We start from the raw sequence: 26,948 nt of genomic DNA, 5'->3' as shown, positions 1-26,948 counted from the left end.
TCGTGTTTGTTCAGGTCTATCCATGCTCAGCCCCAGCTTATTGGGTTTCCAGACATGAATCCATGACCCCCTTCTCCAGGATGAGTCTTGCCCATGTGCTCTTAGTTGCTTGGCATGTCGTTGGCTGACTATGACCTCAATTCTCTCAATGCCAGCCTATTTCCAGCTGAAGTTTCAGGATCCTGATCCCATTCATTGATCCCTAACCATCCACCTAGCATGTTTTAGCTGTATCTTGTACCTCCTTTAGTAAAAACCACCACACAGTGTCATTTGTGTCTTATGTTTCTTTCTGTCACTACTCAGAAGATCAAATTTCCCAGTCTTTCCAGCAAGCAGAGACACAGGATTGGCTGAGCAGAATCACAGTTGTGAGTTGTCAAGATAAATCAGCAGATAAATCATCTGAGAAGAGCAGAGAATTAGAGCTGATGATTTAGTCAAGTTGGGTTTTTTTTTTTTTTTTTCACAGAGGGAAGACTTGGGCAGGTCCTGTGAAAATACCCAAGAATTACAGCTTTTGGTTAGCAAGGTGAAATTAAATCTGGAATCAACAACGATGCAGGGACATTTTTGCTGCATAGAGGAGCATCTGGCTCTGGAGTCCTGCCACAGGGTGCCCAGAGAAGCTGTGGCTGCCCCTGGATCCCTGGCAGTGTCCAAGGCCAGGCTGGATGGGGCTCGGAGTGACATGGGATAGTGGGAGGTGTCCCTGCCCATAGCAGAGGGTGGGACTGGATGGGCTTTGGGGACCCTTCCAACCCAAACCATTCTAGGATTCTGTGAATTTGTTAAACATGAGCATGTCCAATTGTATAGAGGAAACCTCAGTAGGTTGGTATTTCTGCTTTGGTTTCTTTTGCCTTTCTCGGTTGGCAGTAATGGATATTACCCCAGTGTGATGCAGGTTGTGTTTGCCTTGCTTTTTGTGCCTGTTTGTGGCTCATACCATCCTGGACTGATACATTTATATAGACACAGAGTGTGTGGAGGTATGCTTGCATATATGACACATCCAACCATATAAACCTTTATTCAAAGGGTTTTCTGAGAGCCCACTGTGAACAATTTATTTGAAGGTCTAGACTTAATTCCAATCAAGTTAGAAATGTATAGCATGTTCATTTAGAGATAAAATGTAGATAAAATTTTAGATAAAATGTAGATAAAATCTTACTTAACCAATATAAGAACTTGCAGACTCGCAGTCTTGATTTAGATGTAGATTATGTCAAGTGAATGGCATGGCTGCAGAGGCTTTGTGTGGTGCTGGTAAGTTCAGAATTTCACCATGCTCTGTGCACCCTGTTTGCACCAGGGGCCTGTTGCACTCAAAGAAGGTAAAAATAATAATGGCAGATGGAATTCCTGGTCTTCCTTCTCACCCTTTGCTCCTGCATTCCCATCCAATCACTTGAGGCTGTGGATGGGGAAAAGACAGGGATATTTCTCTAATATGGGAAGGGAGTTGTGGACTATTTGTGTGCCAGGCACAATCCTTGGGATTGCATAACTGCAGGAAAAACACGGAGCTGTTCTGGCACTGTCAGAGTTGTCATGGAGGACGAGCAGAGTCCTTTGCTAGAACAAACAGTTCCCAAGTCCGCCTCAGTACAGGGATCTCCTACTTGGGATCCTTTCAGTTTTGTGGAGATTTTTTTAACTGTGCTGAGTTGAAACTGGAAATCATTTCTCTCAGGGAAGGAGTAGTTAGTTTTTTCTACCCAATCTTTCCTTGCTAATGGCCCTCTGTGTCTGCTGGACTACTTGGGATTTTCTGAGCATTATTAACCTGGATTTTTGAACTTGAGCTCAGTTTGAACTGCAAGCACTGGGACCTTCAAGAATGTTAGAATTGCTGCTCACTTTTTAGAAACAATAAAGCATCTGGATGTTTTACACTGAAGGATAAAAATTTCAAAAAGAAAAGGTCTGGATCCAAGATAACATTTTTAGGACTTCCAAAGTGAATCAAACTTTCAAAACTTCAGGAGTTTCGTTCAATTTGGGATAAAAACAACTCTTTATACCCAGGAATAGCAATGTGCCCTTTCAAAATTCCAACATCCGTTCCTAGGAGAGTTTTACAAAACTAATGGCTGAAGGGATGGCAGCTTAGTAACAGACTTTGAGTGAAAGCATTGTCAAAAGGGGAAAAAATGAAATTCTGCCATCTCAAGTGCAAAACTCCTTGAAATTTCCAGCAGGCTGATAATGGGTTGATTAGCAGTAAATCAAAGATGCTCAATAATTATGGTTTCCTTACAGAAGTAACTTCCCAGTTATTAGGATGTTAACCCAGTATGATATTGAGGCTGGTCCTGTACCAGAGTGGGATGTAATGTTTTTTAGTGCAATTCCACCTAGATCCTGTCATTCCCTTCTGAGTATAGAAGAGCTGGAAGAAGTTCAGACCCAGAAATAAACCAGGTAAGTGCCTGGAAGTCTGGAGTTACGAGAGTAATAAAGTAGGTAAATATACAGCACAACTTGGCTCCATGACAGTTCACCTTCTATGGACACAGTGTTGGGGTGAGTCCATAGAAGAGTTTCAGGTGTCTTTAAAAATAGCAGATGAAGTAATGGAGGAAATATTCATCTGGATACAGGGGACAGAATCCTTAGAAATCCTTAGATCTTGCAGATCATCCCATTCTCTCTCTGAGAAGTGATAGAAACTTTGGAGAGTGCTGAGCAGCACATGAGGAATGGGGAGGGGGTAGTAAGAAGCAAAGCAGGCACAAACTGCTTTGTGAGAGGCAGGAGAGATTGTAAAAACCCCTGTCCTGTTCTCTCCTTCTCCCAGGCACACTGGGCCAGTCCCCCCAGTGCTGTGCTGGGAGTGGCAGCTGGAGGACAGCATCCCCCTGAGGAGCTGGGGCTGTTCCTTGTGCCAGAGCCTCTCCAAGCACAGCTGCTCTCAGGGCTTTAGCTCAGCGCCTGAGAATCCCTGTCTGGAACGCACATTCCATCCCAATGACAATGGGATTGTAGGTAGCAGGACACACTTTAATTCCCTTTTCTTGCATGGTTGGTAGCAGAGAGTTTTGATATGAGAGCTTGAGTTCAGGGCTGGTCTAGGAGCAGAGGGGGATGTGTCCATCCAGAGGAGCCACAGCAAGGAATTCCCATTGTCTGCAGTGGCTCCCACAAACTGGGGAGTCATGCCCTGACAGGAGCCAGCCTGGGAGAGCTGGGGCTGTTCACCTGGAGAAGGCTCTGGGGAGACCTCAGAGCTCTTCCAGCTCCCAAAGGGGCTTCAGGAGAGCTGGACTTGGGACAAGGGATGGAGAGACAGGACAAGAGGCTTCCCAGTGCTAGAAGGCAGGGACAGATGGGATATTGGGGAGAAAGCCTTCCCTGTGAGGGTGGGCAGGCCCTGGCACAGGGTGCCCACAAAGCTGTGGCTGCTCCTGGATCCCTGGCAGTGTCCAAGGCCAGGTTGGATGGGGTTTTGAGCAACCTGGGAGAGTGGAAGGTGTCTGTACCCATAGCAGGGTGTGGAACAGGATGAATTTTTAGATACCTTCCAACCCAAACCATTCCCTGATTCTGTATATTCCATAACTGTTAACATTCCATGTCTATTCTTTACTGATGGGTGTTGGGGGTTTTGTTTCTTTTTACTTTGGGAATTTTTTACCATAAGTTGCTCAGAAACGCTAACAAGTGGGTACTTAAGAGAAACAAAAGTGGTGGCCAAGCTGAGGGGAGGAGGGCATCTGGTTGCACTTCTCTTATGTGGGAGTTTCTTTCCGAAGGGTAGAGATAGCTAGAGATTTGGGCTGGTAAAAGATAGGGCTGGGCCAGCTGCTCTCTCTGTCTGTTTTGGAGGAGCACGGTTGGAGCTGTGCTGAGAACCACACTGGAGAGGTGGAGTATGGGTGGAAAAGGCTTCTGGCATCAGGACTTTTTTGGTGACCTTTACCTCTCAGTAGTGTTATAATAAATCCTTAGGAAACACATAGGAAATTGGATGTTTGTAGCAAGTAATGGCCTGGAAGAACAGCCTGCAGCCTTAGGCAAAGCTGAAAACCAAAGACGTAGCAAATTAATCATTAAGCACAGTAATGGTTTGTTTCCAACACTTTATTGTAAGAAATGTAGGTTTTCATTGTCAGGTACTCGTGCTTTAGGATTTTCTCCTGGTTAGGCTTAGGATGGTTTTTACGTAGAGAATGCCGAAAGGATTTGGGCTTGGACAAATGAATGCGTTAATGAGAATTATTTCCCCTGATGGAAATGATCCCATAGAATTCAGAACAAATAGAGAAAATGGCCATTCGTGACCCATTTCAGACCAGCCTATAAGCATACAATTAAAATTAAGCATATGTTTGTATTTCTTTGACGTCAGTGGGACTTCAACAGGGCTTAAGCGATGTCCTGACTAGAGAAGCTTCCATCACCTCATTGTTCTGTTGATTTAAACCTGGACTGAAACAGATGTCCTTAAAGCTTCCATGCATTTTATGTGATGTTCAATCCCACTGGCAAATGTGTTCACAATAGAATAAAAATGTAGTGCCAAGTTGTATTCAGAACCAGAGCTGGCTGCAGGATTGATGGCAAGGTTTTATACAGCTTTGTCACCATTTGTCTCCACAGGAAGCTTTGTTTGGGGGTGTACAGGGAGAGGTCTCATTAGGGAAAAGGCAGGAGGGAATATTTTTACATTCCTTGAATAAGATGCCACCCTCCCATGTTAAAGGGAAGAGGTAGCCAGCAAGGAAACAAGGGTTTGTTCTGATAAGCAAAGAGCTGGAATTAGCTCTGTGTGCTTGGCATCACATGAGAGGGGATGCCGATGTCAGCTGTGCTGGAGCTGCTCTCAGGGCTGTGTGCTGAGCTCTGGGTATTGACAACGATTGGTGAATGTTGGTTGTAGTTTGTGCTACTTCTGTGTTTAAAAACAAAAGGCAAGCAGAGCAAAAGGAGAAAGGTTGGGGTCTGCAGGCCCAGGAGTGGAGGGTGCAGCTGCAGGTGAGGGCCCTGCTCTGCAGTCAGCACTGTTTCACCAGGGCAACTGGGATGAATTCCCCCAAACAAAAGATGGAACAGAGAACAGAAAAATTCTGCAAATTTGTCTCAAGCACAAGAACTACTTTGTTCTCCTTATTTTCTGCATCTTGGCTACTTCTAACAATTTGCATACCTGAGTACCTTGTTGCCACGATGACTCTTCACCAGACAATTATCAATATTATCTGTGACCTGTTTTCCTCATGTGTTTCATTCACTTGCCTGCTCCTGCAAGTGGAACAGGACTGTGTCCTTCTGCCACTAGCAGGCTGGTTTGTCATACTTAAACATTCCCATATCACATACTGACAAAAATAAAGTTTATGCTTCAATCGTTGGGTATTTTTTCTTCAGATGTTTTACTTGGCACCTCCACAGGAGTAAGCCCTGTTGGACTCACTGTAAGTGCAGAGTTATGTCCCTTCACATAATTTATTTTGGGAATATCCAGGAATTGAAAGAAGTGTAATCATTGAAGACTAAGCTCAATGCACCCATTTAGTCATTAATAAAAAAGGATTATGCTCAATCAAATAATAACATCCTCTAATAATTCCTGTATAAAGTTTGTTTTCTTTGGAAAATTGCTATGTGTTCTTTTCCAGTAGATAGTGATACTTGTAAGGGGTGAGTAGATAAGGCATGAAATTACCGGATCAGAAAATATCCTGAGTGGGCCATGGGATCATGGAGTCTGACCCCTGTCCCTGCCCAGACACCCCAACAATCCCACCCTGTGCATCCCTGGCAGCATTGTCCAAACCCTCCTGGAGCTCTGGCAGCCTTGGGGCTGTGCCCATTCCATGGGGAGCCTGGGCAGTGCCCAGCACCCTCTGGGGAAGAACTTTTCCTGATCTCCAGCCTCACCCTCCTGTTCTGGTGTTCTGCACTCTGATCTTTGGTGGTCTCCCAAGGCAGTGGGGTAGATGAGACAGAGATGGAGTTAAATGCAGGATTGTGGAGAGAAGCCCTCCCAGAGGAACCATTGCTTGTGGGGAAGGTGCTCCCTTTTTTCACAGAATCATAGGGACCTCCTCAATTTTCTTACATAACAAAAAATACCTTATCCTGGGAGGGTCCAGTTCATTACTGTGAGAACAAGTAAAAATCCCAAGGCACAGCTCATGTTTAAGGAATCATCCACCACAGAGATTTTAATTCCTTAGGAATTTAGCTGCCTTAGACACCCCCCAGACTCTCTGTCCCAGAGCAGAGCATGGCTCCATGGAGCTACAGAACAGGAATCACAGGGCTGGAAGCCTTTCCTTGCCTCATACTGCCTTGAGCTGCAGCACCAGGGATGCCAGGCTGGGGCTAGCAGATCCTGAAGTTTAAGAGAATGAGGTAAGAGATAGGAAAATTACCCAGAGTATTCTTAAACTCAACATTGTGCAAAAAGTCTAATTGGGATAGTCAGGTCTTGAGACACGAAATTAATTTTTTTTCTTGCTGTATTGGAATGCCCAGGTATATTTGTAGAGTTGTAAAAAAATCCTTCTGCATGCACCATGTATTTATCCACTCTGCTCTGTGTTGTCTCTGTGTGATAGTGACTTTGAATATTTCCAGGTTGTACTTCTGTTTTTGAACTTCTACTTGCAAAATGATCTGTCAGCTTGTTATTGTGGGGAGAGTGATGGCTTGCTGCCAGGCAGGGTGGTGTGGGTGATGTTAGCTTCATCCTGATGCTTTCCAGCTATTTCTGGGAGCAGATGTCTTTAATCACAAGGATCCTCCTCTCCAGAAATAAATAATGGAAATATTCATCACTGAGTAAAGTGACTGCCAAGGATCAGCCAGATAAGGAACAGCAACTCACAAATTCGGCTGTCAGTGAGAAATCTTTAGGTTTACTCTTACTCCAGAGTGTCTCTGACCATTTATATGACACAGAAAAGATTTCATAGTTTCTCAGGGAGAGATGTGCAAGTCTGTACAGTACCTGAGAAATAGCTGGCTCCTGATTTCCTTGGTTTTATTTGTATATTAAGGCAAACATGTTTAACTTTCACCTGATCTATTCCTCAGTGTCAAACAAAAAACCAGGCTAGAAAAAAATACAATTTTCTCATTCTGCAGATGTAAAAAATTGTTCACTTTTCTGTGAATTCTGAAAATTTGGACTCAATTCCTCCTGAAACAGCAGATTGGGAGATTGTTCAATATCAGACTTAATTTTTGATTATTTTTGATTGTTTTTTACTATTTTTTATTACTGTGCTTGGTACCAGACTGAATCAGTACATTGAGGTTCTGCTGCTCTAGGAGTATTTTGAGAACTTAAATTCAGCCTCAGCACACAAACATATCTTTTTTTCACCGATAGAAAAGGACTGAGGGTCCATAACTCCCACTGGTTAAAAACTTGTCCTGTTTGAGTTTAACTTGTTTTACAGAGTGTTTCTTTCTGGTTAGGAAATGTTTTTATGTGCTTTGCCTTTATCATAACAATAGAAAAGATTTAGGGCATTAGGGAATAAAGTTTCCTGATAGTAAAAAACTTTGATGGTATCTAGGAACTTCCCTGAATGTTAGGACATATTTAAAATAAACCAGCCCTCTGCTTGGTGTAGTGTCTCATATCAGCCTTTGATGTGGGGTTTTCATGTCTAACTTAGTTTATGAGTGTGAGACAGAGTAAGAGTTTGGAGAGTGAGGACAAAATATCCCAAAGAGATGAAGGCAGAGTTTGTCAACAGAAGATGCAAAACTCAGCAAACACATTTCTCTGGAGCTTCTCCTTGGTCTGTCACACCTGGAGTTTGGCACTGCTCCTGGATTTCCAGGATAATTTCTGATGTGGAGCCAGGTCTCTTGTGGTCACAGCAGAGCTCAGATGGATTTTAGTCAATGGAGAAGCCACAGAGCAATGGCTGCATGGAAAGAAAAGGAAGGCATTAGAACAGAAATGGCCTCATTTGGGAGAGGAAATATCCAAGTTACCCTTTAAATGGAGTGTTGCCTTTGAAGAGCATGAATGGACCATAAAACCAGCAACCCGTGGTGTTAATAACAGAGTGTGAAGTGAATGTTGATGGTGCCATTACTCTCAAAAGGGCAAACAAGGTTGTCTAAACACCTTCAGCTATTTAATGAAAATATATCTCTTCAAAAGTATATCTCCAATATAGTCTCTTGGTTTCTCTCAGTTTTCTTGTGATATTTGGGGGAGTTCTTTGCACTTCTTAGGAGTGGGGTTGACTTAGTTTCTTTTGATTTATGTATTGAACACAAGGATTTCATTAGTTACTGATTTTTAGTTTGAATTTCAAACTGAATTCTATTCCTTGTAGCTTTTTGTTTGCACTGACTTTTTCTCTATCAATCATTACAGGACAGAGCTGAGACTTCTGGACCTGTGTGTCCTCACTTCTTCCAGGGAACATTAAATTATATCTAGAAATATGTGATAACCACATGATTTTTTTCAAGGAGAAATCAAGGGGAAACTGCTGGGCACGGTTATCAACAAGGCACTGGGCAAGAAGGCAGGTAGGAAATGACAGTGACGACAACAGATCTTCAGAATAATGAACTTCTTGGCATTCATGTTCTTAAAATGTTTGGGGTTTATTGTCTATTGCCTCTTTTAGTGACTGATTTTTGTTTAGATTGAGGCAACTTTATTTACATCCATAATGTATGTGGTAATCCTGGATATAATTTAATAAAATATTTGGTCCTGTACTCATCTCATTTTAAATGTCCCAATATAAATAGGATCAGTCTCAGTATAAAATTATTCTAATTTGTTGAAAAGCCACAAGTCAAAGTCTCATGAAAAGCCAGTTTCCTGTCATGGAAAGCTGGGAATATCAAGCCCTGGGCAACCTGTGACCCCAGAGCTGCCTCTGCTTTGAGCTGGAGGTTGGATGGGAGCCCCTTGAGGTCCCTTCCAGCCACTTCTCCTGTGATCCCATCATTTTATGGGGACAGACACCATAGATTCAGTAGCAGGCAATTACAGGGACTGACTTCTCCCTTAATATTAAGGTTTCCCCTGACATGCTGCACTTCAAGCACTCGGGATATTTCAGGATCACAGGATTGTGACTGAAACCTGCTGTTATTTCAGCTCTTTATGTTTGTTTCCATAAGTGCCATGGGTGGCTTGGCCACAGCCCCAGAAAACCACCTTGTAGGTGGAAGCAGGGAGAGAAAGAAGGAGAGGAACATCAAGGAATCAGACACCTGACTGAGAGCTCCCTCCAGAAGTCCCTTCTGATGCAAAGTTTTCTCATTCACAGTGGAAAGTCCTCCAGAATTATGGCTTATTTTTTATGTCATAGGGGAAATATTTCCATGTGGGAGTGAGGAAGTAAGGGCAAAGGCAAATTGGCTTGGAGGAAAAGTCATTTTTCTGCAGTCCTGATATATCTGATAAATGGTCTTAAGGACTAAAGTGGTAAAAAGGAAATGCATTTACTCTGCTAGATGTCAATGATAGGAAGCAGCAGCTTGAAAATCCTGCTTTAGGCAGAATCCCAGCTAAACTATGTCAGGATATGCAATGGATAAGCAAATGGCTAATTTTCACTTGGAGAAATCTTAATAGCAAGTTTACAGTCCCCCCCTCACCTTATGGTGCTGTAGATAATGATTTGCACCACAGGAGGAGAGGTATTTTATCTTGACAAGAGCAAATGTCAGCCTTCCATGAACACCTCATATTTGTGAGCCTGATCAAAGAATGATTTTTCTCTGATACATGGTGCAATGTCTGGAAAAAAGTAGTGGGTCTGTGTGAAGCATCTGACAAAATACCTCTTTTTGTTTACTTAATTGCGTGTTTGTCCTGCTATCCCCACTCTCCCTTTTCCATGGTTTGCCTGAAGCTGTGCCCTTGAGGACACACTACGAGGGGCCTTGTAATTTGGCATGGCTTCCTTTAAAGTTCTGCTTCAGGGGAGATCTCTTTGGTGCCTCTCAAGGCACTTTTCCACACCCTGTCATTGCCTCACCACAGTCCAGAGCTCGTTCCCACTGCGGAGAATCCCAGGAAGGGAGGGAAGCCAAGGAGGCAGCGCAGGGTCTGGGGGCTCCGGCAGCTCTGGACACACACAGGGACACTGCAGCAGGCAGTGGGCTGAAACAGCCTGAAATTAGAACAGCACACTTCACATAAAAGGCAAGGCAAAGAGGTTTCTTAACCCATTCCAAGGTTAGTTGGTGAGGCACCCCGCAGCACACTGCGTGGGGGAGAATGAGGGATGGGGGAAGGCAGTTGCTAAATGTCCTTTGTCACAGGGGAAAAAAATAAATCATGAAACCCTACCCATAATTTTCTTGAAGAAACAGGATTAAGATTAAAAATAATTATATGAAGTAACGTGAACAGTCACAATGTAGAAAAAAAAAGGTTTTTATTTCTCCTTGCGTCAACAAGAAGGGAAGAGGAATTTTTGACTTTTAGTTACTCAGCTCTTTATCAGGAGTCTGAGCTGTTTCCTTGACCAGGGAGAAATCAGAGTTTTGATAATCAGAACTGACTCTGGGAGTTCTAATGGAAATCCTGGAGTTCCCCTGCTTGCTGGGGGTGGTGTTTATTCCAGCATTTGCTATCTGTAAAACCACAAAATCTATAACCAGAGCCGTTTCCTGGGAATCGTGCTTTGGAGAGATTTTAAATGCCGAGAAGGAGAGTCAGAGATAAAGCCTGGGTTTGCAGATGCCCCCTCCTTGGCAGAGTTCAGGGGCAGCTGATCAGGCCTGCGAGCAGCACGTGGCTCCACACAGGTCTGTGGCTGGAGCAGCTGTGCCAGGGAGAAGGGGGAGCAGGGGGACCTCAGGAATGGGGCTCACACCTTCTCTGGGCACTCATGGTCACCTTGGAGCTCTGGGAAGTCCTCTTGTGCTCAGCAGGGCATCTCTTGGGCACTTGAATTAAGTGCATTTGGAGGATTTATAGCACAGATGATGGGGTCAGTCTCCCAGACTTGCTGTCAAAGGGGAAAAGGTAACTAACTCAATGAGAACAATTTTATTCATGCTTTTGTCATCTCTACATGTCTCCAGACCAGCACTGAGCTTGTCTGACACATTTCAGAGTCCTTTCCTACCAAGAGATGAGGTGAGGTGGTCTGCAGACAGCGGTTGACGTGGAAGAAAAAAGGACCCAAATAATGGCACCACCGTGGATTCTCTGCATTTTTCTGGTCAATGTTCCCTCAAATGGCACATTGAGGATGTGGAGGGGGAGGCTGCCACATCAAACAGGCGCTTTCTGAGCTGGCAGTCCTAGGCTGGCTTTCTAAACATACACTTGCCCTTCTTTGTGACAGTATTTACAGAGGGCAGCTCTTCCCTACCCTGCTTTCCTACCCTCACCAATGAGACAGACCACCAGATCATCAGTGGTGGCCAGGGCAGCTCAGCCCCTCAGTGCATCACAGCAGGGGACCCATAAGATAATGGAGAAAATGAGAATTCTGGCTTGCTCTGTGCCGAGGAGTGGCTTGCTGCCCTCTAATTGTGGCTACAGCTTTGCCAGACACTCGGCTTTGTTAATGCAATGTGAATGCCACCTACGTGCCCCTCACTGGCATCCTTCGGTTTGCTGCGCTTTGAGGAGGTCTCAGCTGAGTCATTTCAGCCTTTTCTTCTCCCCTTTATCTCTGCTTTTTTAAGACCACTGTTTTTCAAAGTGAGTTCCAATTTAGGCACTGAGTTTGTGCAAAGCCCTAGTGTAAAAATGGGTCTTTGGAAAGAGCTTGACGTCAACACTGAAGTAGAACTCAGTCTCATCTTTTCATGTCTGGAGAAGAATTGGCATCTTTGGGAGCTGTCATGTTAAGAGTGCAGGTTATGGGTGAGCAGCAGCTGAGGTTTGAGCCTGTCAGACTCTCCCACTGACTCACTGTGAGCTCCAAAAGCCCAGGTAGGAAATACTTGTTTGGATGTTAATCAAAGGATCATAGACTCTGGAATAGTTTGGGTTGGAAGAGACCCAAAAGAACATCCATGGACTACCATGAGCAGGGGCACCTTCCACTATTCCAGGCTGCTCCCAGCCCCATCCAGCCTAGCTCTGGACACTTCCAGGGATCCAGGGGCACCCACAGCTTCTCTGGGCACCCCGTGCCAGGGCCTCCCCACCCTCACAGAGAACAATACTTTCTTAATCTAAACCTGCTCTCCTTCAGTTTAAGGCCACTCCCTGTTTAGCAGGAAACAATGCAGCAAATAATACAATACAATTTAGAAAGAAATTTACCAATTTCGGTATATTTCAAAACACTTCAATTTCAAATCTGTTAAAGCAAAACAGAAAAACGTGAATGAGTGGAAGAGAATTCTAAGGTAATCATCACAAAGAGCAAAAGTGATAGAATTAATAATGACTTCAAATTCCACTTTTTGGATGGAAGTGTAAAGTGGACCAAAGGGGACTGAGTGGTCAAGCCACACCTTGGTGGACCTGGCCGAGGTTCACAGGGCACAGTCACCGCTGTTTCAACACCCGTCCTTTCAAAACCAAGAGTCTGTAAGTGAAAGTGTTATGCGTGCAAACGTTCACGAGGTACTTGAAGAGCATGAAAGTGTTGTGTGGTCACATCTGCTGAATCAAACACCTTGAGAGAGGCACATTCCCACAGTAACATCCACCGCTGCCGCGACAGCAAGGGCTTTTTAACGCAAGGGATATTTTAATGCATATTCCATTTATCTGATTACTGTTTTCTACCACATCAGTCGCTCGCTCCGGCTCCGGCCAAGCGCTCCCCACGGCAGCGCTCGGGGCTCCTCCGTCCCCTCGGCCCGGGCACCGCAGCGCCCGGAGTGACGGAGCCGCCGCAGCCCCGCCGCTGTCCCCTCTCGCAGCCGCTGTCCCCTCTCGCAGCCGCTGTCCCCGCTCACCCCTTGTCCCCGCACAGCCCCTGTCCCCCTCTCAGCTCTGTCCCCACGGCCCCGGCCACCGCCTGGATCCTCCTTAAGAGGCGGTGGCGGCCCGGGCCCCTCCCCGCCCGGAGCGCGGAGTGGCCCGCGGCGGGAGCGGAGCGGAGCGGAGCGGGACGCGCCCGGCGGAGCCCGGCAGCCGTAAGCGCGGGGTGGGAGCGGGGCTCACCGCGGCTCCAGCGGTCGCAGGGCGGGCGGGAGCGGAGCGGAGCGGAGCCGCCCCCGCGGCGGGACGGGACGGGGCTGGCGGAGCCCCCGCGGGGAGCAGTCCCTGCGCGGACAGCCCCGGCCCGCTCTGCTCCGCGGAGGGGGCTCCGAGAGGTACGGGGGCGGCAGCGCGGGGGAGCGGTGCGGGAGCGGGACCGCGGGGTCCCTGCACGGGTCCGCAGCTCCATCCCGGCCGGGGCGGGGGTGCGTGCCCGGCCCCTGTCCCCGGCTGGCACGGACACGGGTACTGGCAGGCGGTGAAGCGTTCGGCCGTGCGAGCCGTGGGGAAGTGCGGCAGGGCGGCTGCCGAGGGAACATTTCGCAAAGTGTCTGCGAGAGCAGCTTTTCTCTTGGGTCCGATGCGAGAGGAATGTCTGTAAGAGTTCCTGCTCACGGCCTTTAGCAGGTTTCTGTTCACTTACATTGGTGTGGTCACGGACCAAAGTCACGGAATGGTTTGGGTTGGAAAAGACCCTAAAGCCCATCCAGTCCCACCCACTGCCCTGCGTAGGGACACCTTGCACTAACCCAGGCTGCTCCAAGCCCGGTTCCATGGGGTTCCCTGTGCCTCTTTGGGATTCCCACACTCACAGGTGCAGGGTATTTGCTGTGCCCAGCCCTGCTGCACCTGTGCAGCGCTGCTGCCCCAGCGGTGGGATCAGTTCTGTGATCAGTTCTGTGCTCCCCCAGCTTTGCATGGGCTTTGTCCCCTTCTCTGGTGAGCGGGAGCTGCTGGGGCTGCCTGACCCCTGCCCAGAGCTCGACCTTGTGCCTTCACTTTGGGGAAAATCCCTTCGGCAGCCCGAACTGCTGAGTGCGGAATTTCCCATGTGGATGACGGGATGCAGACTCTGGTTCCAGCTCCAGCCCCAAGGGAGGAGCAGTGCTGTGGGTAGGACCTGTAACTGCAGTGGATGTACCTGGCAGAAGATGCTGTTCTGCAGCTCAGTAGGGTGAGATTCACGTGAAGCTGTTGATGCAGGGGATCAGCTGCTTTGTGGTTACCCAGAGCTGTTCAGCCTGCTGAGGATTCCAGACAGAAAGCATGAATCTAAAACTGATGTGGTTATTTTCGTTAGTGAGAGGTTTTCAATATATGGTGTAGAGATAATGCTCTTCTAGCACTGTCATCTCTTCAAACCTTCACGTTGGCCCTGTCCACCTTTCTGCACTCTCGTGTTCTCCTATGGCAGGGATCCATAACAAAAGAGAAATGCAAATATTGATTTGTGCTTGAATCACATAAATTAATCTCTCCTGCATGGCCAGTCTGCACTGGAAAAACACCAGTTTGACTCTTGGCACCAAGTGTTGTTTATGACTTGTTTTTCTTAAAAAAATTAGAAAAAAAGCCAAAAAAAAAAAAAAGTTCTCCAATGCTAGTGCATCACTAGGGTTGCATATTTAACTTGAATATGTTCTATTGAACATTGTTATCATGATTATAATTTTCACAGCACTTTGAATAGGTTACTTCTGCCAGTTGGCCTAAACCAGCTAGAATGGGAAGTATTTCAGGTTTTTCCCTAGTTTTTCCCTTCAGTTTGTGAATTTTCATCCTACAAAGGGGAAAAATCACGAGCATGGGGTGAGCACTGAGTGTTTCCCTCAGAAGTATTCCTGCAAAGCCATTGAGCAAACTTCAGTGACACTTTGGATAACCTCAGTTCTTCTGACAATGCCAAGGGCTGACACAAGTGCAATGCAGAAATGGCCTTCTGGGTGCACACAGCTGCAGGAGTAATGGGAATGGCTCTGTTGGGGTGTTTGAATTGATGTGCAATATCCAGGGATGTGGCAACCTCGGTGACTTCCATGGAGGTTGGAATGGGACAGCCTTGGCAGTGGAACTGGAGATTTGGGAACTGAGAATTCAGATCACATGAAGTTAATTGAATGGCTTGGAAAATACCAGGGAGAGCAACAAATAGTATCCAGAGAAGGAGGTGTCTCCCTTGTATCCAGAAGTTCAAGTGTATTAAAAGTGACTACAATGTATGAGAAAATACTTTGTTGTCCCTGGAAAATTTCTAGCCCAGGAGGTAAAAGCTTTACAGTATGGTATGGCCTGTGTGAATATGGAGTTGAGAGATTACATTCCAATTTATTTTTTACCTGATACATAATACTGCTATGGAGCAGAGTCTCCCTATCCTTCAGGGCACGTATCCTCCATATCTGAGGAAGGGGAGTGGTCTTGAGGGAGCAAAACTGAATTCTTAACTAATTGTTTAGTTGACATTGATGGGCAAGTTGGTGTCAAAAATATTGGTGCCTCACAGTCTGGACATGATTTAAACTATAAAAGCGGGTCCTTCCCTACAGCTCTGGTTCAGCTAAGGATTCAGCTTCCAGTTAAAGCCTGGGGGCCACTCATGGAACACACTTTTAAACTGAGTCTGCCTTGGTCTGGTGTTATTTCATTTGTCTCTTTCCAAGGAGAAGCTGCACATAACTTGTGGAAGGACTTGTCTTTGATTTGGTGAGCAGGGGCAGCAGGATCTTGCTGTGAGGTGATGAACTCTTGTCTGGGTTTGCTGTGGCACTGATATAACTGTGTCTTTCTCAGTAGTCTGAAAAAGAAATCCCAGAACCTGCTTTGGTAATGGAAATGACCTCATTGCTGCCCTGGGTTATAATAACATGATGTAGTAACAGAATACTTTCAAAAGAATTCTTCCTTTTTTAAAAATAAGAAAAAATCAGCCCCTCATCACCTTGGTATTCAGACTTTCCTGAGGATTTTCATTTACTGTTTACCTCAGAGACATGACCCAAATTTCCTGACTGTACCAATTTCCAGTAGCCTGTGTGTCAACGTCTGGAGCAGAGTTACTCAGCCCATGAGGCAGGGATGGGAGGTGGGCTCTAGGACAGGGCAAAGTGGTCCCCAAAACAGGACCAAACTAAACACCAAAAGCTTCCAATATTTTTTAATAGATTATGGGGAAAACAAAAGGATCTAGTGAACATTTAAACTTTACTCTAATTTTTTTTTAAATGAAAAATATTGTGGTGATATTGCAAGTGAGACTCCATGGACATTTTTTTAGAAATATCTATTAGTTCTCCCATTTGAACATATTATGGAGGTGTCCAAGGCCAGGTTGGATGGGACTTGGAGCAGCCTGGGCTGGTAGAAGGTGTCCCTGCCCATGGCAGGGGTGGCACTAGGTGGGCTTTGATGTCCATTCCAACCCAAATCACTCTGGGCTTCTGTGATATTATATAGAATGACACAGTTTCTGTAAAAAATAAGCCAATATTTTTGATGAGGGGAAAATACCAGCCATATATTGATAGATGTACAGATTTGACTAATCTTCTCATGGGTTCATTGTGGGCTGCCAGCAGTGGTGCTTCCTCAGCCTGTGCTGGTCCTGTCTCAGCTGGCAGCAGTGCTAGGGGACACAGACACTGCAGCTTTTCTCCCAGGTGTTTTCCTTTGCCAGAGAGTGGGCTGTGGGGATGGCACTTTCCTCTCTGCCTACGCTTCTGCTGCGTGCTGGTCATTCCAAGACTCTCAGCACATGTAGGGAAGGATGTTTTTGGGCTCTGGACTGACAAACAGCCAGAGTGGGAGTCAGCGTGGGAGTGTCCCAGACTCTTTAAGCGATCCCTGGAGGAAAAGCAGGTGCTTCCATGATGAAGTGATTCCAAAGAGATATCTCTCAGAGCACAGAGGTGATGCTCTGGGAGCGCCTTTTGCTCTGTGCAAGGGGCACAGTCTCTGGGGTTGGTGCTGGAGCTGGCTGAGGGGCCTGTGCTGTCTCTGAGCACGGGGCTGCTGTCCAGGCTGCACAGCTCTGCTGGCAAACCCTCTTTAGTTGTGATGTTTAATCTCCTTCCAGATGAGTGGTAGCACTGGTGGCTTGGAGAGAAACATACAGAGCTGCTTTTTCTCCTGCTAACAGCATTGCTTCAGCGTAGGATGCTGAAAGTATTTAAAAATACAGCTAAGCCTGCAAACAAAAATAATTTTCTTTCCAGCTTCCCTAAATATGCAGCTTTAGGAAGGAGACACAAAACAAATGGTCAAAAGCTTTCACATAGACAAGTTCTGAACTATTTGAGATGTATTAGTCGCATCTGTGTTTTTTTTGTGGTTACCTGATAGTAAAGCTGTTGAACTGACTCATTTTTGATATTCATCTGGTATTTTCCTTAGAATGATTTCAGCATAAATCAGTAAGACTAATTTCTTTTCCTATTAATATTATCAGTGCTCATATCCTTTGCCAAGATGGGTAGGAATGTGCACTTCTGTAATAAATTATCCTTTTCTATTTACTGGGATTATAAAGGTCCTTATTTATGCACACACACAGATCTTATAATAAGATCTGTACAAATGTGTATTTCTTCCAGTTAGGGGCAGTCCCAACCCCCAAGGGATTGCATTTTACTAAACATGCATGAAGGACAGGACTGATAAGTGGAATGTTGGGATAGGTGGAGTAAGAATTGGATGCACATGTCCAGGCTGTCTCATCCCATCTGCTCCATGGCCTTGGCCAGACCATGAAATAGAAAGATTTAGCCTTAACATTTGTTGTGAAATTACTTCTAATTTGTGGTGCTTCCCTGCCCCTCTACCATGTCTATTTCTCAAGGGTAGAGATTATAAATAGGATTTAATTACTAAAACTGTGTTTCTCATGCATTTAACTCACTGTACTGTCAAGTGGATGTTAACAAACAAATACCCCCAAGCAGAGGTTTCATTCTGTCCCATCTCAGGGGAAAGCAAACAGCACCTGTGGGTGATTGCACTGATCAGGGAGCATTTCTGGCTGTGGCATGCACCAGCACTTTGCATGCTCCATCCCAAAAACTGTGCCTTTGGACCTCACATGCAAAACTGGAGCTCTATGCAAAGCCAGCAGCTGCTGCCTGGTCTGGCATTACTGGAAGGAACAACATATAACTACATTTTGGGGAGAAGGTGGTTGTGGAATGTGAGTAAATGGAAATTTTATGGTTGATCCTCTTGTGTTTTGTTTTTCAAAACAGAAAGAAGCCTATAATTGAGAATTTTGAAAGACTTTTGAGGCACATCTGTTCTTTAATTTAATCAATATGGGTGTGTGTTGAAGTGAACATTGCAATAGTGGCCCTCTCTTGTCCTAGACAATTTCTATAAAATACAGAACTAACTATTCATGTGCTGCTGTTCTGAATCCTTTTCCTCCTTAATCCAAGCAGATGGATAATGAATGTCTAATAACACCCCTTTATCTCCTGATAAAGGCAGGACTCTAATTTTCACAAGCCTGGTGGTTTTGGACTGTTGTATTGTGAAGAAAAAGTAGTTTTCACTGTGCCAAAGACCTACAGCTGCGATTTAAGGACAGTGCTGGTGAAAAACTTTAAAAAATGGGAGCAGAGCTTCTACAGCATCTGAGAGAGTGTGCTGGGAAGCAGGTCCTGGCTTTCCCTAAATCCAGAGTGTTTTTATGGGTGTGTGTTTGTTTCAGTGATGATATTCTCAGAGTCCCTGCTTTTCCCAGGCACTGTGAGGTTCCCTTAGGGAGCTGCTGTGAAGCCTGTGCTGATGGTAATGAGAACCAGCTCTTTGCTAATGGCAAAGCCTGCCAACATGTTGCATTTCTCTGGCATTTTCCACTTGGAACAGCACATGTCCACACAAGTTTTTTTGGTGATGATTGCATTCAGCTGGGACATGCTTCCAAGTGTTGTTTTGCTTTTTAAACTTAAATTCCTTTTTCCAAGAATCCCAAATTCATTGACTCAGTGTGCTATTCAATGAGCTCTTCAACTCCCGTGTGGCCTGGAGAATGCAGGTTAAATTTTTATGAGGGTGTTTTTGAAACAGAGAAAATTATATTGGATATTATAAATCCTTCCCTGTGAGGATGGGCAGGCCCTGGCACAGGGTGCTCAGAGAAGCTGTGGCTGCCCCTGGATCCCTGGCAGTGTCCAAGGCCAGGTTGGACAGGGCATGGAGCAACCTGGGATAGTGGGAGGTGTTTCTGCCCATGGCACAGGGTGGCACTGAATGGGCTTTAAGGTCCCTTCAAACCTTCTATGGTTCTGTGAGATTAAATAACTTCTTCCAAGGCATTAAGTCAAATCTGAATGAAAATCACCATCTGAAAGGAATGGTGTGGGCAGGGCAAGGTCTTCTCCCCGAGCTGAGTGACCTTTCCTGGCCACTTAGTGGCTGTTTTCATTTAAGAGCTGATTTTAGGGTTAAACTCTCCCCCAAAGAGTTTTATTTAAACTGATGTAGCTCACTTCTGACAACTTTGTGCTTTGACAAATGGACATTTTATTTATAGAAAGTTTCTTGAAAAGTGGTCAAACACCTGCACTGTGAACTCTCTGCCCTGTAATGTGTCGGTCATTTCCCTTTCACCACAGAGCCAACACATCCATGGGTGTTTCATATGCTGAGAGAGAGTTTGAGTTGGCAAGGAAGGGAGTAAGCCCTCGGTGTCTTAAGAAATAGTTAAATTAGAAGCTTAGGTAGTTTGGTAAGAGAGTAGTCATAGTTCATTTAAGTTTCCTGAACCAATCCCCTATGCCTCAGAGAGGAGCATGAAAGTCCCCCTTGTGTCCCAGATTTTGCAAAGGTCTTTTAACAAGGGGATATGTAAATTTGGGGTTTCTTCCTCCCTTTGATTACTGTCCTTTTACTTTTGAAGTCATTGTGGCTCCTTAGTGATTGAGAGTTATTGTATCACTCTCCTGAAATCCATGTTTAAGTTACTGTGTTTTTATGGGTTTTGTTACTTCTGTGGGTTTTTTCTGTTTTGTGTAACCACTGATGGAATTTACCTCCTGGTACTGGTGGAATCACATTACAGTAAAGAGAATTTTTTTTTGTGTGTGTGTGTATTATAGAGAAAATTTTCCAAGAATTGTGTAAAGATATTCTTTTCAGTCTTGATCCATCTCCAAAGCCTTAGTTGGGAATTTGTTTGTAGTGGCTTCAGTCCTTTATCCTCTCAGGGCTTGACTGTGTGTCGGTGTGGATAAGAGTTAGATAGTTCTCTAAAAATGAAGCAGCACCTGTCTCAAAGCTTTCATCCTAAATCAGCAGGGGTGGCACTGTAGCTCGTGCCACAGCTCAGTGTTCTCTCCCTGTTGGCACTCTGAATCCATCTGGAATGGTGGGGCAGGAAACAGAAGCCCTTGGAACAAAGCAGGAGCAGGGTCTGGTTGGCAGGGCAGGGCAGGGCAGGGCTGGCAGAGCTGCCCAGGGACCAGAGAGCTTGGGGAAGTTGTGAGCCCATGGCACAGGAAGAGGAAGGAGCTGGGGCAGGGGCATGAGGCGCCGGTCGCAGTGTGGTCTCTGAGCAGGAAGGTGCCCCTGCTCGCCCTCTCCAGCAGGACAGGGTGGAGGAGAGACCTGCCAAGCCTGGTGCAGAAAATCAAACCCCTGTGCAAATGTTGTGCCAAGATGAGGTCGCCTTCAAACACAAGCTGGCAGCTCAGGAGCTGCTTGCTCCTGAGAGTTGGGGCTGCCCCATCCCTGGAGATACCCAAGACCAGCGGGGATGGGGCTTGGAGCAAGCAGGGATAGTGAGTGGCATCCCTGTGGGTGGAATGAGATGGTCATTAAGGCCCATTCCAACCCAGGCCAGTCTGGGATTCTGTCTAACAGCTGGCTGAAGGTCTGCTTGGCTCTGTGGAGCCAGGTGGGGCTTGCTCCAGGTCTGGCTTTGCTCAGCAGCCAAGAGTTGGATACATGACAAAGATCACTGTTATGGAAGTACTTAATTTCTCCTCTCAAAAATGTAATATATGTGTTGGGCATGTCTATGTTTGTCTTTGTGTCTGTGTGCAAAACATATATTTATGCTACTTACTCAGACTCCAGCTTGTCAATAGCCATGAAATATTAACATATAAATTTTACTCTCAGCATTCAAAGAGGTTGAAAAATGTCAGTGTCAGAAGTTTGTTCATCACTACTTTTACTAGAAAGTCCAGACAGATTTCCTTGAGTCACTCCAGTTTTGTCATGCTTTAAGTGCTGACCATAGAGACCAAAGGAAGTGCTGCACAATTGTCCCCTTGGCTGCAGATGGTGACCAGAGTTCGTGTTTGGAGTGAGGAGCCCAAAACCAGAAAGTTGAGTCACGTTGTGCAGACATGACGAGTGGGAGATGACAAAACATACCTTGTGAGTGCAGCCCTTCCTCCTGCCTGGCAGTGCCAGCAGCCTGGCTGGGGCTGCAGCCTGTGCCAAAATGCCAGGAAATCCCCAGCTGAACTGAAAAAGATATTGAAAGGAAATATTGACCTTAAGGTCAGCTAAATTTGTTTTACGTGCATTGCTGACCAGAAGCTAGCTGTTAAATTTTACCAGCTTGTTCCGTTTTTAGCTGTTTTTTGGGGATTTTGTGTGAAACCGCTGCATAACTGTAGTACAGAAGGACTATCAGCTGCCTCAGGTGAAGCCTGAGTGCATCAGGCACCTTTGCATATTGGATTCTCCCACAAAACCCAATAAATACTTAAATAAAAGCTTATTCTAATGTTTTCCCTAGAAATTCTGTTTTTAAACCATTCCTACTTTAGAGCAGGGAAGGAAAAGAAGGGGAATGAAGGCGTGGATAAGTTAAAGATGTGCAAGAAGCAAACCCTCATGATTTTAATAGAATCTTTAAAAGGCATTGGCTCAGAAATACTTAGAAGTTGGCTGAGCTCGGTGCTGTCCCCAAGGAACAGGGATGGGTTTGGAATGAGATTTTTGGAGGCTGATTCTAGAGCTCTCAATCATGCAGCAGCAGTTCTTGCCACGGTACCAGTGAGGCTTCTGGAAGGGGGATCCTGAGGTTTTGGCAGGCAGCAGCTCTTGACCACAGTGCAGCAGAGCAAGTGGAAAGTTTTGCCAATACTCCAGGTAAGAAAGGCAGGCAGGGGAGGTTTTTTCCCTCTCTTTTCCCCCTTCACATGAGCTTTAAAGGAATATAGTCAACAAAAAGCTCTGCCCAGTCAGGTGTTGCAGTTGAGATGTCTATCTTTAGTTTTAGGAGTTCTTGCATAAGTGTTTGCATTCTTGGCAAGACTTTGGAAGCTGCCACTGGCAGTGAGTTTTTCCATTTCAGAGAGCCTGGCTCTGGGTACTTGGGGCAGCCAATATCTTGAAATTCAAAAGTGAGTCTTAAGCTGGGCTTCCAAAAGTGAAAATACTCCTCAAAAATAACTGTCAAACATTCCTGGAAGTGTCCAAGATCAGGTTGGACAAGGCTTGGAGCAACCTGGGATAGTGGGAGATGTCCCTGCCTGTGGCAAGGGGTGGCACTGGATGGGCTTTAAGGTCCCTTCCAACCCACCAGGATTGGAATTCCAGGATTATATGATGGAAAGTTTATTTGTAGAATAACTAGGTCCCAAATTCCTACTGTATAGAATTGTTGGGCATTTTCCCATCTGCTTTTCCTAATTGCACTGTGCTCATAGTAAATTACCTGCAGAGGTGGGTTTGAGTCGTGCATTCTGATTGGTTTAGGTCTATATCCTAATAATTGTTTTTAATGGAATTTGTCAGATTTTTCATGTTCCTCTTTGTTTCTTGGCTTTCTTGCTGGAAAACAAGTGAGCTGCTTCCCACATAAGCCTGACCCACGCAGTGGGGATTACTGGTCAGCTGCCTGAGGTTTTTTGACCACTTTTGAGACTCTGCCTTGTGGCTTTGATTTCTGTAGCAAGGATAGTGATTGTTGCCATTTTTAAAGAGTATTCTTGGCATCTCTCAGCTGAGTTTGTTGTTCTTTCTCAAGGCTGTTTTTTTATTTCCACTGCAATTTCAGTTGAAGTGAAATAGGATGTTGAAGAACAGTTATTTAAAGGTATAAACTCAAGGAGCTCTTTCATTCCTTGAATAAATGAACTCCTTACTTTGAATTTACTCAGTTCCACTTGAACATCCTTCTGTGAGTTTGCCATACAGCGAGTTCACATATGGGGACATGGGTTTTTCTCCTAACCTCAAAGGCTGTTGCAGCGAGTGGTTCTTGTTAAGTCCCCTTTGTGTAAGCAGGATAATTGTAACATAAACCATTCTGCCCTGAATCAGTTGCCTCTTCCCCATTCTTGCAGATGCTGCCTATGGGGAAACTACAGCACTTGGCTTGGTTTTCAATCCAGGGCACTTCCATGGCCAATGAGACACAGTTGTGGGGATTCAGGCAGAGATGCTTCCAGCCTCTAGAATATTCCTGTTGAGGAGGCCATTCCTTGCAGAATATAAGATAAGGAGGATGGTTTTAATCCAGCCTAATTCAAGTTTATTAAAGGACCATGTCTGATGCCCTTGACTCACCAAGCCTTGCATTGTGTATCATGGAGCATATCTGTGGCCTGATAATTTTGCAACTTCTGTTTTCCTCACTTTTGACCTCTGAAGTAGCCTTCAGCACTAGAAAAGGAGAAACTTTACACTGGTGGTGATTGTTGGGACTTTTCCAGAGTTTCAGCCCTGCTAGAGTGTTTACAGCCCTCCCTCCACTGTTGCTGTGTCACCTATACTTTCAGTAATTGCTAGCAGGCTGACAAGTCATCTTTAAAAAAAGATTCACTATCTCTTCATCTATTACCTCCCCTATAGCAGGAAGTCAGATCTTAAAATCTCCTGTCTAGCTATGCTGTGTCAACTTCCTTGACAAGCTTCACCTCACAGTGTCCTTCAAAAATGTGGCACAAAGGTTGAACTTTTTGCCCCTCTGCTCAGAATCCTTCCTCCCACCCACACTTCCTTAGCATGGGGAGAGCAGTCACAGAACTACGGAATCACTGGGGTTGGAAAAGGCCTGTGACTGATCCCCACCTTGTCACCAGCCCAGAGCAGTTCCTTGGACAACTCCAGGGATGGGGACTCCATTCCAATGTCTCACAGCCTTTTCCATGAAGAAGTTCCTCCCGATGTCCAACCTCACATCCTGAGGCCGTTCCCTCTCCTCCTGTCCCTGTTCCTGGGAGCACAGCCTGACCCCCCCCGGCTGTTCCCTCCTGTCAGGAGCTGTGCAGAGCCACAAGGTCCCCCCTCAGCCTCCTTTTCTCCACGCTGAGCCCCTTTCCAGCTCCCTCAGCCACTCCTGGTGCTCCAGACCCTTCCCCAGCTCTGTTCCCTTCCCTGGACACGCTCCAGCCCCTCAAGGCCTCTCTGGCCACGAGGGCCAGAACTGGACCCAGCACTCGAGGGCCCTCAGCAGGGCCAGCACAGGGCACAGCCACTGCCCTGGGCCTGTGCCCACACCAGGGCTGGCACAGCCCAGGGGCCATTGGCCTCTGCTCCACCTGGGCACACCTGGGCTCTCTTGTAAGTTCTGTCCCCAACACCCCCAGGGCCTCTTGCAGCTTTCCAGCCACTCTTCCCCTCAGCCTGGAGCTGCAGGGGGTTGGGGTGACCAAAGGCCAGCACCCAGCACTTGTCCTTGTTGACCCTCATCCCTTTGGCCTTGGCCCATTGGTCTGCTTGGCATGCCAGCAGAGCATCTACTTCTCCATTTGTGGTGGAAGTGGAGTGATGGGGGCTCTACATGGAGCAGAGGTAATCCTTCCTCCTTGTGTGGGAAGCCCTAAATTAAGAAATAACATTACAGTGATTTTCCAGGATGCTAGACAAAGTCATGTAGAAACAGAGTATTTGTTATTTCTGTTATACAATCACAGGATCAATCTAACCAAATAAAATGCTGTAATCTGATTTGATAGAAATGGAGGGTGACATTCATACAAAAAGTCTGAGTCATTACTTAGCTTATTCTCTACCCCTTACTCTTCTGATAGATTGAAAGTTAATGACTGTGCTGGTGAGTCACACTTATTATATTTAAAGTTGTTCCTGTCTTTGATTTTTTAAGAAGAATTGGACAGCTTAATATAAACAACCTCCCTCTAATGATTTTTCTTACACTTGTGAAGACGTATTCTGGCAATGATATTTATATTATGCTGCGTTTACTCATTTTCAGGGCTTTTCCACTTGGTGAGACTAACTCCAGAGTAAGCTTGTGCTCAGCATGGGAAAAATCTCATTATTCTTATCTTTTGACATATCCTGTACAAATGAATTATCTGTGGGAATGTACTGAGAATGAAAATGTTCCAGTAATAATCTCTGTGTATGTGTATGTGTGTGTAGCAGGACTTTGTGTGTGCTTGTGATACAGCCCTGAATTATTATGGTCAGCCTGGGGAGGAGGAGGCTGAGGGCAGAGCTCACTGGGGTCTGCAGCTCCTCCAATCTCTGCTCCCTGTGACCAGGGACAGGACCCAGGGAAGGGCTGGAGCTGGGCCAGAGGAAGGTTTTCCTGGATATCAGGAAAGGTTCTTCCCCAGAGGGTGCTGGCACTGCCCAGGCTCCCCAGGGAATGGGCACAGCCCCAAGGCTGCCAGAGCTCCAGGAGGGTTTGGACAATGCTCCCAGGGATGCACAGGGTGGGATTGTTGGGGTGTCTGTGCAGGGTCAGGAATCAGACTGGATGATCCTTGGGGGTTCCTTCCCACTCAGGACATTCTATGATTCCATGAAGTTTTTACCATTAGGCAGTGTGGGATGGACAGCATGTAGGGGAAAGTGTTAAGCAAGATAATTTTGGGATTACAGCTCTGTTTGCTGCAGATGTTTGCAGTAAACATTCTTCAAGACTTTTTTCACGGCTCTTGATGAGGATCAGGATTTCTTGGTTGCTCTGTATTTGGCTCCTCTGCCACACTACAATTTTTAGATCTAGAATTCTCTAAATTTGCTTTACCCAAACTCTGTGGGTAATGCAGTGTGAGCTTCCAGAGGGCGTGGTGTAATTACCTGATCTGAATTAAATCCACTGTAAGGGATTAAGTATTCAAGTCACTTAAACATCTGCTTTCTCTTGAGATGGGCTCTGGGAAGAGCATGGATAGCTGTCTCTCTGCCAGCCCTGGGCCCATGAAGTGGCACTGGTGCCTGTGCTCGGGTACCTGCCTGTGTTTGTCACATCCTGAGAGACTCTGATTAACACAGGCAGCCAGGATCTGCCATTTGGAGTACCATGGCATGGGCAGGGCTGGATCTGCAGTGCTGGTGGTTGGAGCCCTGTGGGACCCCGAGATCCCAGGCTTTGTGAGCGAGGTCTCCTTGCTGCCTGGCCCTTCTGAGAGCCCTGCCCGTGGCTCTGCGCGGGTGTTGGGATGCAGTTGCTGATGACGTGGTCGTGTTTTTGTCCATCTGCAGGATCCTTGCCTCATCCATGGAGGGCAGATGGCGCTTGGGGACTCTGCTGGCCCCGCAGCCAAAGAAGCTGTTTTGTTGTCTGCAGCATCACCAACGCGCTTCCTGCAGATGTCGAAACAAATGAGGCGGGGGGTTGTAGGGAGAGAGAGAGAGCATGATCTCATGTCTGAACCAGTTGAGGGATCATCTGGAGAACTGGAACTCTGCCTTTAGGATGCAGCACGTTAACTCGAACCAGGCTTTTCATCCTGGGTCTAACCTGTTCTCTTATTTCCTGAGACAGAGCAGTATCCTTGCCTTGGTTTTGTGTATCCTCTCAAAGCAAGTGTGGTAGGGAAATGAGTATTTTCTGGTTTTGCAAATTTCCTCTCCGTTATGGTGATTGGGTAGCTCCTGCTGTTCCCTTTCCTGGATTGCCTTCCAAGATGTCAGCAGTTCCTCCAGAAATGATATAGCTGGGCATGTTTACCATGATTCTCCAATGCTGAAGTCTTTCTTATTCACACTTTCTCAGATAACAATGAATAAATAAACCCAGGGTTATTCCAACCCTCAAACTATTATTAGGGCTGACAGGAAAGGGTGGTTAGGCATAACCAGGGAAGTGATGGAATTGCTGTCTCTGAAAGCATTC

General features: G+C 46.0%; 1 protein-coding gene across 1 annotated transcript in view; it reads left to right on the top strand.

The window, feature by feature from the left end:
• The first annotated feature begins 13,015 nt into the window (after positions 1-13,015).
• The window catches only part of PLA2G4A (phospholipase A2 group IVA), a 66,988-nt gene continuing 53,055 nt past the window's right edge, over positions 13,016-26,948 (top strand). The window contains exon 1 of the mRNA XM_059478702.1: positions 13,016-13,059. The gene's annotated coding sequence lies outside the window, so the exon portion shown is untranslated. The remainder of the gene's footprint in view (positions 13,060-26,948) is intronic.

The sequence above is a fragment of the Ammospiza nelsoni genome, chromosome 9 (genome assembly GCF_027579445.1).
Source record: "Ammospiza nelsoni isolate bAmmNel1 chromosome 9, bAmmNel1.pri, whole genome shotgun sequence".
In the NCBI taxonomy this organism is placed as follows: domain Eukaryota; kingdom Metazoa; phylum Chordata; class Aves; order Passeriformes; family Passerellidae; genus Ammospiza; species Ammospiza nelsoni.
Note: the sequence above shows the minus strand (reverse complement) of the source record. Positions and strands in the feature narration are given on the sequence as shown.